Source organism: Cryptomeria japonica, chromosome 3 (assembly GCF_030272615.1).
Source record: "Cryptomeria japonica chromosome 3, Sugi_1.0, whole genome shotgun sequence".
NCBI classification, from domain to species: domain Eukaryota; kingdom Viridiplantae; phylum Streptophyta; class Pinopsida; order Cupressales; family Cupressaceae; genus Cryptomeria; species Cryptomeria japonica.
This window is the reverse complement of record NC_081407.1, coordinates 578,330,343-578,346,212: the sequence shown is the minus strand read 5'-3', so window position 1 is coordinate 578,346,212 and position 15,870 is coordinate 578,330,343.

Sequence of the window (15,870 nt, the reverse complement as noted above, 5' to 3'; positions counted from 1 at the left end):
GTGCATAGGGGTTTGCCTCAGTCAAACTTCAGCTAAGGAATCAACCTTGAAAGAAAGTAATTACAAATGCTTGAATGTAAATAATAAAAGTTTATACCTTTTAGATCTAGAATTTGTTGATGATGGTTACTTTTCTTCTTGAATGCAATAAAAAATGTCGCATGAAATGGTATGTAATATGACAAAACCCTTACACACACATATGCTTACAAATGAATGTTGTAATGTTTCTCCAAGGGATGAATGAAGAAGACTTGAATGCTTGAATGCTTAATGAAGACCTTTTACTTGAATTCTTGTATTGTGTTCCAATATCACCCCTTATTTTATTGAATGAGGAAATATAATCCCCTTTTATACATGCATAGAGGATTAATTTTCATCCACTGAAGGCCGACAAAGAAGAATGCAAATCCCGAAAAACAAATTATGCAAAGGGGACCAGGTAGACCTATCTTAGGGCCACCCTAAGAGGTGGGGCAGGGGTTCCATGCCCTTGTCCTAGGGGGATATGGGTACCCCACCCTTGTCTTAGGGGGACAAGGGCACCATGCCCCTATCTTGCTCTATCTTGGGGCCCAGACAAGGTTCTGATAAAATAGGAAGGGTTCATGGGATGAAAATATAGAAAGAGGTCTTGGTTGGGAAGGAAGATGTTGTCGCCAATGTGAGGACCTCAAATATGGTTAAAATTGTAGGGGTTGCAATTTTATGACACTACATTTAACCCCCACTTTAGCGAGAGTATGGCCTACACCAATACTGTCAGTAAAGTATAAGAAAGAGAGATGAAGATGAGAGATCCAGAGCAATACCACAAAGGAGTATAAGACATCACTAATATCAAGGAAAAAGGCCCCCAATCTTAGGATCTTAACTAACTCACACATATGCAAGAACACACAACAAAAAGGGACAAGGAAAACAAGAATAAGACCAAGCACAAAAGACACACAACAAACACAAGACCAGAAATCAACTAGTTGAAGAGACCTCAATACTCAAATGTCCCAACAACTAATTGAAACACAAGAACAAATTCCATCACATAAATTCAAGTGATCACATAAAAGAGAAAAGCTAACATCATCCATGAGCCATCAATAGTAAAACTATGGGTTCATGATAGGAAGAAGAGGGAGGACATGAATACACACTTTTGCGATCCATGAGAAGAAAGGTGAGCAAGAGAGTAACCATGGACATCTCACCCATAAAACTAGGTGATCCATGGAGAAAATGACATGGAATTATAGCCCCTAGAGTCTATCTGGGTGATCCATGTTTGGGAGGATAGTGATAACACTGTTAGTTCCACCCAACCTCAGGTGCGTGTGTGCAAGTGAGGTTCTAAATGCCTCATAGGAGTCTATGGCCGAGTATGCTACAACCTATATAGAATCTATAGTACAAGTGTCAAGAAAGGTGTGGCATCTCACTCTAAGAGTCTGTGCTCTAGTTTCAAGAATAATCAACCTGCATAAGAGAAAATCTTGCTCTAAGAGTCTATGCTTTGGTTCTGAGAATAACCCATTGTACAAGAAAGGAAGAAGTGAAGATATCTCACTCTAAGAGTCTATTCTCTTGTTCCAAGAATGACCCATTGTATAAGGAAAGAGCAGCGTCATCTCGCTCTGAAAGTCTGTGCTTTGGTTTCGAGAATGACCCACTATACTATTGGTATTATGGATGACTTTGTCATGTGTTGCATTGGTTTTTTCATTAATGTCAATACTTGTGTTCTTGGAGGTCTACATTATGTTCATTGGTATGGTTAGTGACCTATGCACAGTCATCAGTATATGTTCAGCAGTAGGTTATATGGTTCAGCGACAATGATAATAATTTGGAGATCATTTGGTTATATCAAAGACATGGATTGGAAGTTTGTATTTAGTGTTTTTCTTTTTGGTCTAATCGGGTTGACAGATTTTTCTTTATCGACAAATAGGTCTAGGTTATGGACCGCTACTCCAGATCAGCATGATAAGTTATGGAGATGGTTTATTGATTGGATAATATGGTAAATGTATTGAGCCGACATGTTGTATCGCATCAAGACTTATTTGTAATTGATTTTAATTATAATATCTTTAGTGAGCCAACCTATACATTTGGTCTTAGTTTATGTATATATGATTGTAATATCTTATTGAAGATCGGGATATGGGATATTGTATGAGTGTGTTTGATTATTGAAGAGCGAAAATAAGCAAATCATTGTGCGAATCATGCAGACATTATTTGAAGGTTGAAGGAAGGTTATGAAGGTATTTGACACTCATGTTGAGAGCTTAAACTAGTAATGAAGATCTAGCATTATAGATGCTACTTTGAGCAGTACATTATCATTGGATTTAACAATCCAATTGTAGTCAGTGTGACCCCTATCATGTGATTGAGCAGTGAACTCTAGGCGGTTTGCCTTTCTACATGTGCAGACCCCATTTGTATACACTTACTATCTACAGTAGTAGCATCTGATTGTGGGTAAGGTTTCCCACTGTTCTTTTTCCCTTATCAGGTTTCCACATCAAAATCTCAGTGTCATGTGTTGTGGATGTTGTTTCTCTTTCTATTTCATGCATTAAGTTACACTGGTACTGCTATAATTGTTAATCTGTTTTACCGACACTTAAGTTTGGTTTATCATCATTAAGTTTAAGTTGGAATAATTTGCATTTGGATTACAATTTATTGACAACTGGTTCACAACTGATTCACCCCCCCTCTTGTATGTCCTTCCCAATTCCTCTTTTTGCAGAAGCTTAACAGCTTGAGGAGATCCTATGGCAACAAATATTTTTAGGAAGGACAATCTAAAACTTGATGGAACTAACTATGCAAGATCAGAATGGAAACACATGAACTATATTGGAGGAGATATATGGGATGTTACAAAGAATTTCTATGTTGGTCCTACTCTAAATCAACCTCATCCACAAACATTGGCTAAGGACTTGGACAATGATTGCAAAGCAAGAGAAGCACTTCTAAGCACATTATCAGATCAACAAATCATGGGATTATCAGACCGATCTACTGCTAAAGCTATTTGGGATAAATTGGAAATATTGAATGAAGGAGATGCCACTATCAAAATTGCAAAACTGGAGTGTTACTGGGTTAGGTATGAAAACTTAAAAATCGAAGAACATGAAATAATTTCTACATTTATGGAAAGTGTTAATAAAATTGTTTTAGGAATACAATGTTGTGGAGGATCCTTAAGTGAAGATGAAATTGTGTCTAAAGTTTTAAGAGCTTTTCCACCAGCTTATAAAATGAAAGTGACTGCTATTAATGAGTTAAGAACAATGCCTAATACTTCAGTTTCTAGAGATACTTTGGTTGGAAAACTTTTAGCATTTGAGCTTGAGGAATTTGGTCTTGTTGCTACAGTCAAGAATTATCTAGCTTTCAAAGCATCATCATTGGCATCAACATCAGCATCAACATCATCTGACAAAACTGATTGGAAATCACTTTATGCAAAAGAACTTAAAGATATGAGAAGAGAAAATGAAGAACTTGAAGAAATTGAAGCACTATTTGCAAGGAAAATGCCTAAAGGTCCAACAGGAAGTAAGTATGAAGGTAAAGTACCTTCAAAATGTTTTAATTGCAATAAAGTTGGTCATATGGCTTCTAGGTGTCCTGATAGACATGCAAGACTAAGGGAGGAAGCAAAAAGATCATATAAGCCTAACCCTAAATATCAGAGATATAGATTTAAGAAAAACAAAGATAAGTCATGTTACTATGAAGATGAAGGTGTTATAGATGATTTAGATGAAGATCCAGTGGATAGCGGATGGCCTTTTGTTGCAATAAAAGAAGATCAACCAACAGTTGTCAAATCAGTAGAGTAGGCACTGGCAGCAAAAATTGAAGAAAAGGATGAATCGATTTTAGATAGTGGATGCTTGCATCATATGACTGGTGATAAAAGAAAATTCTTATCATTTTAGGAAATTCATGGAGGTCTAGTAAGGTTTGGAGATGATAAAGCTTGTTTAATCAAAGGAAGATGCACTATATCTTTGGATGGTAAGCATAATACTGACAATATTTACTATGTAGAAGGTTTAAAGCATAATCTTTTGAGTGTTGGTCAGTTAGTAGAAAAATGATTTCGATTAAAATTCAAGAATGGAAAATGCAAAATCATAAACAAAACTGGATTGGAGATTGCAACCGGTAATCAAACTAAAGGTAATATCTTTCACTTGAATACCAATGATAAGATATTTTTGATTGCACACATTGATGAAAGTTGGTTATGGCATAAAAGACTCTTTCATGTGAATTTTGATTGCATTGTAAATATCATTTCAACTAAGGCAGTAAGGGATTTACTTAAGATTATGAAACCTCATAATTTGGTATGTAAGGAATGTCAAATGGGAAAGCAAGTTAGAACAATATTTAAGACCATTAATGTCATGCCCAAAATTTACGGCAAAAACGGAATGATTTTTTTTTTCAAACAACTAGTTAATTAACAAAGTTTGCTATCACGACATGTGTTAACATGTTGGCCATAACAATAATCGAACTAACTCTGATACTAACTAAGTATCAAAACTTAATTTAAATTTATTTGCGGAAAACTAAGTGTTTTAAATTTTATTTTCTCATCAAATATAGTTGTTAGTTTAATTTATTAAACTCATTTAAATGGTAGATGTAGATAAAAATTGATCTCCAATAAAGCCATATTGTCTAAATTTCATTTTAAATCATTAATTAATTTAATGGATTAAAGTGTCAAATTAATTTCTTAATGACATTATTCGATGAGGGTAATTATCTCCCCAAAGACAAATTTAGTTTTCAAGGAATTAATTTTCCCTTTCTATTTAATTCAAGGCTTCGCAAATAGTTAATTAAAAAATTATTTAATTTGAATTAAAAACTCCTCCGTCTATTTAAGTTGAATCCCTAACTAATTTTAAATATAAATTTCCACAACTTTATAAATAATTTTCATGTAATCCCTAATTAGGGTTTTTTTTTTATTATAAAAAAAAAAGAGTTAAACAATTTATTTTATTTTATTACCCTAGCCCTACCCGAGCTAGGGTTTGATATATATTTTTTTTTGTTCAATCCCCGCGTTGCAGGGCCGAACTAAGAGAGGGTTAGCAGCGTAGAGGCGAATTCAAGGAGAGGCGGGGGTTTCCATGGAGGCGGCTCGGCCATGGCCACCCACTGTGCACTGCACAGTGTTCGGCCTTGCCGCCCACTATGCAGCGCACAGTGTGCAGCCCCGCCGTCCACTGTGCACTGCATAGTGTGTGGCACCGCCGTCCACTGTGCATTGCACAGTGTGCGGCTCTGTCGTCCACTGTGCATTGCACAGTGCACGGCTCTGTCGTCCACTATGCATTGCATAGTGCGCGGCTTGTCGCCGTTCACTGTGTGATGCACAATGCTCGGCCCTTTCCTTTTTTTTTTTTTAATAAATTTATATATATTATAAATATATATATATATATATATATTTATATTTATATATATATTTCCCAATATTAATTTCACATGCAAATTTTTAAAAAAAAAAAAATAACAAAGGTAACTCATTATGCTAAATTAATATATATATATATATATATGGTAAATAAACTTAGGCTCACATTTTCATTTGTTTTGCAGGGTATTTATATGGCATGTTTTATATAAAAATATATATAAATATACCCATGATTTCTACATGTATATAGATATATATATATATATATATATATATATTTATTTATGACTAATAGTTTTAATTCTTTTTCTTAAACTAACATTGTAATCATGAAAGATTTTGATATACCATTGTAGGAAAGGAAATATGGATTAAGTCTATTTTAATGGATATATATATTTCCAGAACTATATTGTAATCTATGGATATACAGGAAACAGAATTCTTAAAAAAAAAAAAAAATTTTGAACTTAGGAAATACTATTTTAGGAATGCATTATACTTTTCTGCAATAAATACATTCATTCAGTTCACAACTAATACAGCAACTAACTAAACATTCTCCTTTTTTTTATTCATTTATTTAAAAGCTAACAGCAAATACAAATCATATTTTTTTTCTGCAATTAGAATGGAGATAGATTCTCAGCTAAAAAGAAGCACTCAGATTTAAACAAAACTGTTTTTTTTTTTTATTTGTTCATATTACAAGACTATTGTATGCAAATCAAAAAGTAACTCTTTTTCAAAAATAGAGAATAGAAATATATCTAGCTTCTACAACACTAAAGATATTCTGCAACATTTACAGGATGTTTCCCTTTTTTTTTTTTTTTTTTTAAACTATAGTAACAAATCTCATGTCTATATTTCAATTTTACAACTTGCCTCTCATTTCAACAAATGAGGGTGTATTTCTTCTATCAAAACTAATAACTGCAAATGAACTTAGATTTCTTCAACAATATTCTTCTGCAACTTTTCACTTGTCCTATCCTTTCCCCTTGACTTTCCTGCATAATAAATCACAAATATGACCATGGAGTGCTCACCTCCCAGCCTAGGCTAACTGGTAGCCACCCCCGAGCTCGGAGAACCAAGTCCTAGATGGGTAACAAACATGCAAACACATAGAAGACAAAAATACACACACAGATATTCAGACACACTCCCAACTTGGCTACACAGCACCACACTTTGGTGATGACCTTTTTAAGGGTGGTAGTGGACCAATACCCTGAGGAGAACTGCAAGTATGGAAAACTAGTAGCCACCTCATGGCACAATAAATATATCAAAATTTCAACCCCTTATTCCTTATGCCCCCCAAAGGCATTCTAGCCTGATATCCCTCCTTATGACCCCCATTGCACAAACAGGCCATGCAGCAAGGGTCACACAAAAATCCCTTGTGATCGCTCTCGAACGAGAGTCTCTCACTCGAGGGTTGTCACTGCTACCACCCACAAGATCCTCCTCTCTCCCAAGAGTAAGAGGTCTTGAGAAAACTCCCAAAACACAACAAAGCATAATGCAAAAATTCCAAATGAAATTCTAAACAAGACATTCAAGAACACAAATTTCTTACACCAATCATACTCTCAAACACATACAAGAAAATAGACATTTTAAAGAATAATGAAACCAACCTTAATCTGCCCAATGGTAGTATAATATTTGAGGAAGAGCTGCCCAATCCACGGATCTTCTTCTTCTACCCTTAGTCAAATTTTCTATTCCAAACTATTCTTTTCTTTTCAAAAATTCTCTTGTCTCCAAAAATGGAGAGTGGGTGATTACCCTCAATTTTTTCCAATTCTTGCTTAAGAAGCTCATTCTCTAAGTTCTCACAAGTTTCTAAAAACCAAAAAGGAAAGTAAAGCAGAATGGGAAAAAGACTCCCATTCGAATAGGAAAAATCTCAATTAGATTTAAACTTCTAATTTTCAATTTTCGCACAACTCAGAAAAGCCAATTTTTAAAGTGTCAACAAGGTTACTTAAAAGTAGAAACTTGCCTAAAATTACCCCTAACCCCTAGGTATACCTTATGGGCTTTAAGAAACCCTATTAAACTACCCCTAGGTGTTCATTTAACCCATTTTAAACCCCCCTAAAGTTTATTTTCGGGTCAAACATATGTTGACCTCTCCAAAAATTCCATTCCCAAGGTATTTATGACAACACGTTATATTATTTGAAAAAGCTATAGCTGAACACTTTCCCACCAAGAGACAAAAATAAAACATTTAAATTTAAATCCACACATGTGTCAAGTGACACAAATAAAACACTTTTACAAATTAAAACATGAAATCATCTCTTGTGGGTTTTACACATTAAATTTAAATGACACTTAACACCCATGCAGCATACACTGTCATGAATAAAATACAACACAAATGGGGTGTTGTCTCTCCAAATAGACAACCCCTGGCTTATGAACATACATAAGTCTAGGTTTGGTTCTCTGTAAATTTTCTATGGTCACATGGTTAATTTCCTGCACATCTCAATTTACATATTAGTACTCTCAAATATCAGCATATAATATAATTCAAAGGAATAACAATACACATCATCACTTGCATACAATTTTCATCTGCACAGATTAAATACATCTTTTATCAAGCAATTTTACATAAGCAAATTTCATCCCGGTTCACATAAACTTAACCATACATCATAGTTCTATTATCATAGTAAAGTTCTGCAAATTCAATAACGACATCTATCATTGCAATATCATCTTATCTAACAATCATGTAGTGTTCTATCTCATAAAGCATATAAGTAAATCATCAAAACATAGCAATGTTATCCAAATCCTGAAATCATATAAGTTCTAAGTTTCAAAATGCATCAAAATAAAGTATCCATAATAGTCTAAATATAAAATCCACTGAATGTCAGACTGAGTCGAGGTGAGGCCTCACAATTAATTAGAAATCTAATAATATTCTTGATTTAATTCATATTGATTTATGTGGTCCAGCAAGAACAAGAAGTCTACAAGGTTATAGATACTTTATGCTAATAATTGATGATTATTCTAGAATGTGTTGGGTTACTTTTCTCAGGGAGAAATCAAAAGCTTTTGGAAGATTCAAGATATACAAGGAAATGGCAGAGAATGAAACCAACAATAAAATCAAATGTTTAAGATCAGATCAAGGAGGAGAATTTACATCTAGAGAATTTAATGCATTATGTTAAGTGAATGAAATCAAAAGATAACTATGAGCACCCCAGACACCTGAACAGAATGGAGTTGTGGAAAGGAAGAACAAAACTATTCTGGATGCAGCAAGAACCATGCTAATGGAAGAAAATCTACCTCATGCATCCTGGAGAGAAGCAGTGAATACAACGGTTTATACTTTCAACAGAGTTCACATCAAAAGTGAAACTAGTAAGACCCCTTATGAACTATGATTTGGTCATATTCTAACTCTTAAGTATTTCAAAATATTTGGAAACAAATGTTATATTAGAAGAGATGAGTATATTGGCATATTTGATCCTAGAAGTGATGAAGGAATATTATTTGGTTATTTATCTAAACGAAAGGCATATAGATGTTATAAAAAAAGGTTACATAAAATCATTGAGAGTACTAATGTGAAGATAGATGAACACTTTAGAGGAGATTCAAGATCTATAGAACCGATAGTTGAAATGATTCTAAATGAACCGACACAAATGGAACCAATACAAAATGAAGACCCAGTCACACCAGCATCATTAAAAAACTCAACTATGACTGAAGAATAATAGCATGTAATTGGAAATCAGAACAAAGCTTGGTATGTAAGATTGAATCATTCAGAGAATCAGATAATTGGAAACAAAAATCAAGGTGTTATGACTAGAGGAAGATTGGCAAATGAAGAGGTACATGTTTAATTTCTCAAGTTGAACCAGCATCTGTTATTGAAGCATGCTAGGATGAATATTGGATAAAAGAAATGGAAGATGAATTACAACAAATTGAAAAGAATAACACTTGGACATTAGTTCCCCGACTTAAAGACAAAAATGTAATTGGAACTAAATGGGAATATAGAAAGAAACTTAATGAAGATGGAGAAGTAATCAGGAACAAATCAAGATCAGTTTGTAAAGGTTATTCACAAAAAGAAGAAATTGATTATAATGAAACCTCTGCACCGATACCCAGAATTGAGGCAATTAGACTATTTCTTGCATTTGCAGCTCCTAAAAACTATAAAGTTTATCAAATGGATTTAAAATGTGAATTTTTGAATGGAGATATTGAGAAGGAAGTTTACATTGAACATCTTGATGGATTTTCTTTGATAGATAATAAGGATATGGTTTGTAGGTTAAGGAAATCTTTATATGGTTTGAAGCAAGCTCGCAGAGCTTGGTATGCTAGAGTTGATAAATATATTTTGATGGTTGGTTACACAAAAGGTAATGTTGACAACAATTTGTATTACAAAGTTACCAATGATGATATTTTGGTTATTGAAGTATTTGTGGATGATATCATTTTTGGAGGTGAAGATGGATTATGTAAGGACTTTGCTAACTAGAGGCAAAAAGAATTTGAAGTGTCTATGATTGGCGAGATAAAATTATTTTTTAGGTTTGCAGATTTCACAAACAGATAAAGGTATATTCATATGTCAAACAAAGTACTTAAAGGAACTCTTGGAGAAATTTGGTATGGAAAATTCCAAACCGGTAAGCACTCCTATGACTACAATTGATAAATTGACATTGAAGGATGATTCAGCTCCTATTAATCTGACAAGATACAAATCTATGACTAGACATTTACTGTATTTGACACAAACTAGACATGATATAATGAATGCAATGTGTATTGTTTCAATATTTCAAAGCAATCCTAAAGAAAATCATGAATTAGCAGTTAAAGGGATTTTCCCATACCTACAAAGCACATCAAATCTTGGTTTATGGTATCCTAAAGATGAAAATTTTGATTTATGTGCATACACCGATGCAAATTGGGTAGGAGATGTAGATGACCAAAAGAGTACCACTGGCGGTGCATTCTTTCTTGGCAAAAGATTAATTTCATGGATAAGCAAGAAGCAAACTTGTACATCATTATCTACAACAAAATCAAAATATGTTGCAGCAGCAACTAATTGTACTCAGGTGTTATGGATCAAGAAAATGTTGAAGGATATAAAGGTAAAATGCAAAGAACCGATAATCATTTATTTTGATAATTTAGTAGCAATTAATATATCAAAGAATCTGGTATTTCACTCTAAGAAAAAGCATGTTTCTATTAAGTAGAATTTTTTGGAAGAGAATGTTAAAGAAAATTAAGTGAAATTGGTTTACATGAATACTAAAGAGAAAATTGCAGATATCTTTACAAAGCCTTTGCCTAAGGAAACATTTAAATATCGCAGAGAGTAGCTTAGGGTAATTTCCCCACTGACAAAAACTTGAATGATGAAGATTGCATCAAACCGGCAGGGACTAAACAGAAAAAACTTTTCCAACTTTGATGAAAGAGAGCTACTTCTCAAGGGGAGTAGTTGGCCGAATGTTATATTTTTGAAAACTTAATTGCTTTGGTATTTTATGTCAGAGGGGGAGAGATATCTATGGAAAAACATTATACCTTGAGGGAGAGATATACTCTTTGGATATATGTATTTTTGGTTTTGGTTTCTATTTTTGTTATACAACTTTCTATTGATCTACCCTTGGGATATTGTTGGTCTATTTATTTTTGGCATTTTGTTTTATCACTTAGATGTTTTTCCATCTAGTGTTGCCATCAATGCCAAAGGGGGATATTTTTGGTATGATGGATGACTTTGTCATGTGTTGCATTGGTTTTGTCATTTATGTCAGCACTTGTCTTCTTGGAGGTCTACATTATGTTCACCGGTATGGTTAGTGACTTATGCAAAATCACTGGTATATGTTCACCAGCGGGTTATATAGTTCACCGGCAGTGAAGATAATTTGGAGATCATTTGGCTATGTCGAAGACATGGATTGGAAGTTTGGATTTTTTTTTTTGTTTATTGGTCTAATCAGGTTGACAAATTCGCCTTTACCAATAGATAGGTCTAGGTTATGGACTGGTACTCCAAATCAGCATGGCACATTATGGAGATGGTTTATTGATTGGATAATATGGTAAATGTATTGAGCCAACATGTTGTATCGCATCAAGACTTATTTGTAATTGATTTTAATTATAATATCTTTAGTGAGCCGACCTATACATTCGGTCTTAGGTTTTGTATATATGATTGTAAGATCTTATTGAAGATTGGGATATGGGATATGGTATGAGTGTGTTCAAATATTGAAGAGAAAAAAAAGCATATCCTTGTGCCAATCACGTAGACATTATTTGAAGGTTGAAGGAAGGTTATGAAGGTATTTGAAATTCATCTTCAAAGATTAAACCAAAAATGAATCTAGCATTACAAATGCTACTTTGAGCAATACATTATCATTGGATTTAACCATCCAATTGTAGTTAGTGTGACTCCTATCCTGTGATTGAACAATGAGCTCTAGGCAGTTGGCCTTTTTGCATGTGAAGACCCCATTTGTATACACTTACTATCTGCAATAGTATCATCTGATTGTTGGTTAGGTTTCCCAGCGTGGTTTTTCCCTTACTGGGTTTCCATGTCAAAATCTATGTGTCATGTGTTGTGGATGTTATTTATGTTTCTATTTCATGCATTAAGTTACACCGGTACTGCTATAACTGTTAATCTATTTTACCAACACTTAAGTTTGGTTTATTGGCATTAAGTTTAAGTTGGAATAGTTTGCATTTGGATTACAATTTATTAACAACTGGTTCACAACTGATTCACCCCCCACCCCTCTCCTAGTTGTCCTTTCCAGTTCCTAACATGTACAAGAGAAAATTGATGACATCTTTCTCTAAGAGGCTTCCCTCTGGTTCCAAGAATGTCCCTCTATACAAGAGAAAGTGATGTCATCTTCCTGTAAGAGGTTTCCTTGTGGTTCCAATAATTTCCCACTGTACAATGAATGAGAGAACTATAGTACAAAGGAATAGTGTGGGTGCCCACCCTTAAGATGTCAACATAGGTTTATGTTTATATCTTAAGGAAAGTAGAACAAGGATACCTACCTTCATCACAAAGAAGATATCCATTATGCAACAATGTCATAAATCCAAGCAAGAGAGGGAATACTCTTCAAGCAAAGATAGGATAGTTGAAAATAGATATCTTGTTGTAAGTGTAAAGGGGATCCTTGGAGGAGAAGAGATCTTTGTCCAAAAGACAACTCCCTCCAAGGGAAGTTGTCTTAGACAAATATAACATCTTATAGAACAAAGAAAAGGAGACAACAAGAATTCAATCCTTCCTCCTATTCCTAGGTGGAAGGGATTCTTGATGAGGGATGACTCACTTTTATCCCCAAGAGGTATGGGTGAATTTATCATAGATGTACATTACCAAGTGTGACAGAGGTTTTATTCAAGGACCTACACCTCTTGTATAAGGGAGAACTATTGAGAAAACCACCAACAATGTTGCACAAAGAATGAAATCAAGTAACATAACTCAAACTATCCACAAAATAGGGAAAATTGGATCCCTATAGAAAGAGAGAGGGATCATTTCCCCCCAAGTGTAGGGACAATGATAAAAACTTACACAATCTTCTATAGATAGATCAAACATAATCAAATTCACAATACACTTTCATAAATGCATGGAACAAAATACATTAGTATATATAAAATACATGTCTCAAGAAGTGGTAATCTTCAAAAGGAAGAGAGAAAAATAATCACATATTCCCCAAGGGGGATTAATCGAAAAAGTATACCATTGTAAGAAATGATAATCACATATGAAAAATTCAACCCCTAAAGGAAACATTGATGCATGAGATAAAGAGAAGGAAAGAAGGAGTGAAAATCCTTGCCCCCCAAGTGAGGAGGACAAAGAGAGACATTAGACATCTTCTAATGGTGATTATTGGCAAGTGATATGCCTTCCTAGTGGAACAGATCCTCACAAGGAAGGGATACATACTTCTCAAGAGATCATTCCATTCCAAGGGGCATATCCTACTTGCGAATAATTGAGACCATAGAAGAGGTAAGTTTTCCTGGAGAATGAAGGAAAGAGAATAAGTGCACTACTCATTAAAGAAACTGTTCTCAAGAAGAGCGGAAAACCCAAGAACAATTATATTCTCACATAGGAATTATTCTTATGCTAGAAAAGAGATCTAATAATGAATAATTCACCAGGATAGAGATGAATATATAGAAAGAATGAGGAAAAATGAATTTCATGTTGCTAACCCAAAGTATATAAATTTAAAACAAAACCATGAAAAATGATAAAAATACCCCAACTAAGTTGACTATTTATGTGATAGGGTGAGGAGCAACATAAAGAGAAAAGAAGTGCTAAGGCACTATTTTGATGTCAAGGAAGATAGCTAGATCTATTGTAAGAGGAATTCAAGCAAGATCATATTGCTTTTGAACAAATTTCTTAAATGCATAACATTTCCTGAGAGAATGTGAATATACATCATGAAAAATGGAATATTCAATACCCTTCACTTGCTTAAGATTCTTTTTTTTCTTTTGAGGAAAGGAAATATTCCTATCATATTTTAATTTTCAACAAATTCTTGCAGCTAGTCTTTCAGGATGATAAATATCATCTTGACATAAAGGAGAAGGATTGTTAGAAGAAGGATTATTATCCACAACTCTAGTTTTGCCACTATCTATACCATATTGAATATATTTTTGAAATTTAGGTCAATCATCAAGATTATGGTCATGGGTTTGATGAAATAAACAAAAAGGACGTTTTGGAGAAGAAGCATTCTTGTGGGCTCTTTTGATTTGTTGTCTTTGAAGATAATTTTTAAAATTTTGGAGCCTAAGGAGTTCATCCATAGAAAGAGGAGCATCATTTCCTAGACCTTTGGTAGTAGTTTATGTAGGAGGTTTTATAGGGACATGAATTCCTTGCTCAAATTTCCCAATTCCTTGTTCTTTAAAACCTTATTTTGTTATTATATGAAAGCCACAACTATAAGAATGTTGCAATTGACTAGATGGAGGAATAGGATCATGAATTTCCTTGAAATCTGATTTGTAAGGGGGAAGAAAAGGATTTGTAGATGAAGAAGGTGTATCATGTGAAATTACAATCTCCTTTCCTTTATCAAGCATATCATTTTTGGGAGATTGGGGATGAACATCTTCATCATCTAGAAGCTCATTTTTAGTTATTTCTATGTGAGGGGGAATATCATGAATAAATTACATGACATCATCCTCCCTATATATACTTTGATGTTGAAGATAGGTCTTAGGAGAATAAGGAGGATCTAAAGATGTAAGAATGTTAATGTTTTAATTTTGCCCTCATTGCTCAAGGGTATATGTATGAGAAGAATATAGTTCCACATCACTTTCCAATGCTTTCTATTTTTTAAAGAGATCATTGGTTAATGCATTAGGTCTAATCTCATCCACACAAGTTACCCTAGGAGAGGTACAAGGGTTAGAATCTTTAGGTTCGGGATCTACAAAAGCTTTAATGTGATTAGCATAAGAAATGAATTTTGTTAACAAAATCACCATAATGCAACATAAATGATACATGAAAGCATTGAGATCTATTTCAAAAGGAAATAATTTTGAAATCCTAACAACACAATATAACCAAGTGCTATAAATGAAGAGAAGTTACATAAAATAAAAGAAACCCTTATCTGACACGTGATTGTAATAAATATATGTGAAAATAAATGTAATCATATGCGAAATAGCAAGTAAATCTAATTTATTAATTGCCATTGAAAGTCTCTTAATTAAAATCTTATCTAAAATTAGGACCTTTTTATGAAAATTAATTCAAAAGATGAAAGTGGTGAAATTTTAATTTTTTTTCAACCTTAGGAGGTTTTAGAATTGATAAAGTGCGCCAATTTTATGGATTTAAGCAGAAAAATATAGACAATTCCGTCTCTCAAAATTGTAGGAAAAAACCCAAGGACCATGTTGAAAATGCACATGGTCCAACCAACATTTTTTGAAATTTTCAGGGATGATAAATATTGTGATTTTATTGCAAAATTAAAAAAAAATTGATTTGGAGATGTCTAGATCGGTCAAATAAGTAGTCAAGGGTCGAAAATAGAAGGATCTTAAAAATTAGGGTTTTTTTTTTAACCACTGAATTTTCAGAACAAAAAGACAGATTTGAGTTGCAATTTTGAAATAGAAGTCAAATCTGAAACAAGGAATTAAAATTTTACACCTCACAAGCTTAATTTTCTCAAAATGAAAAATTAGGGTTTTGATGCAATTAACCTCTAAAATTAGCAAATAGATCAAACTTG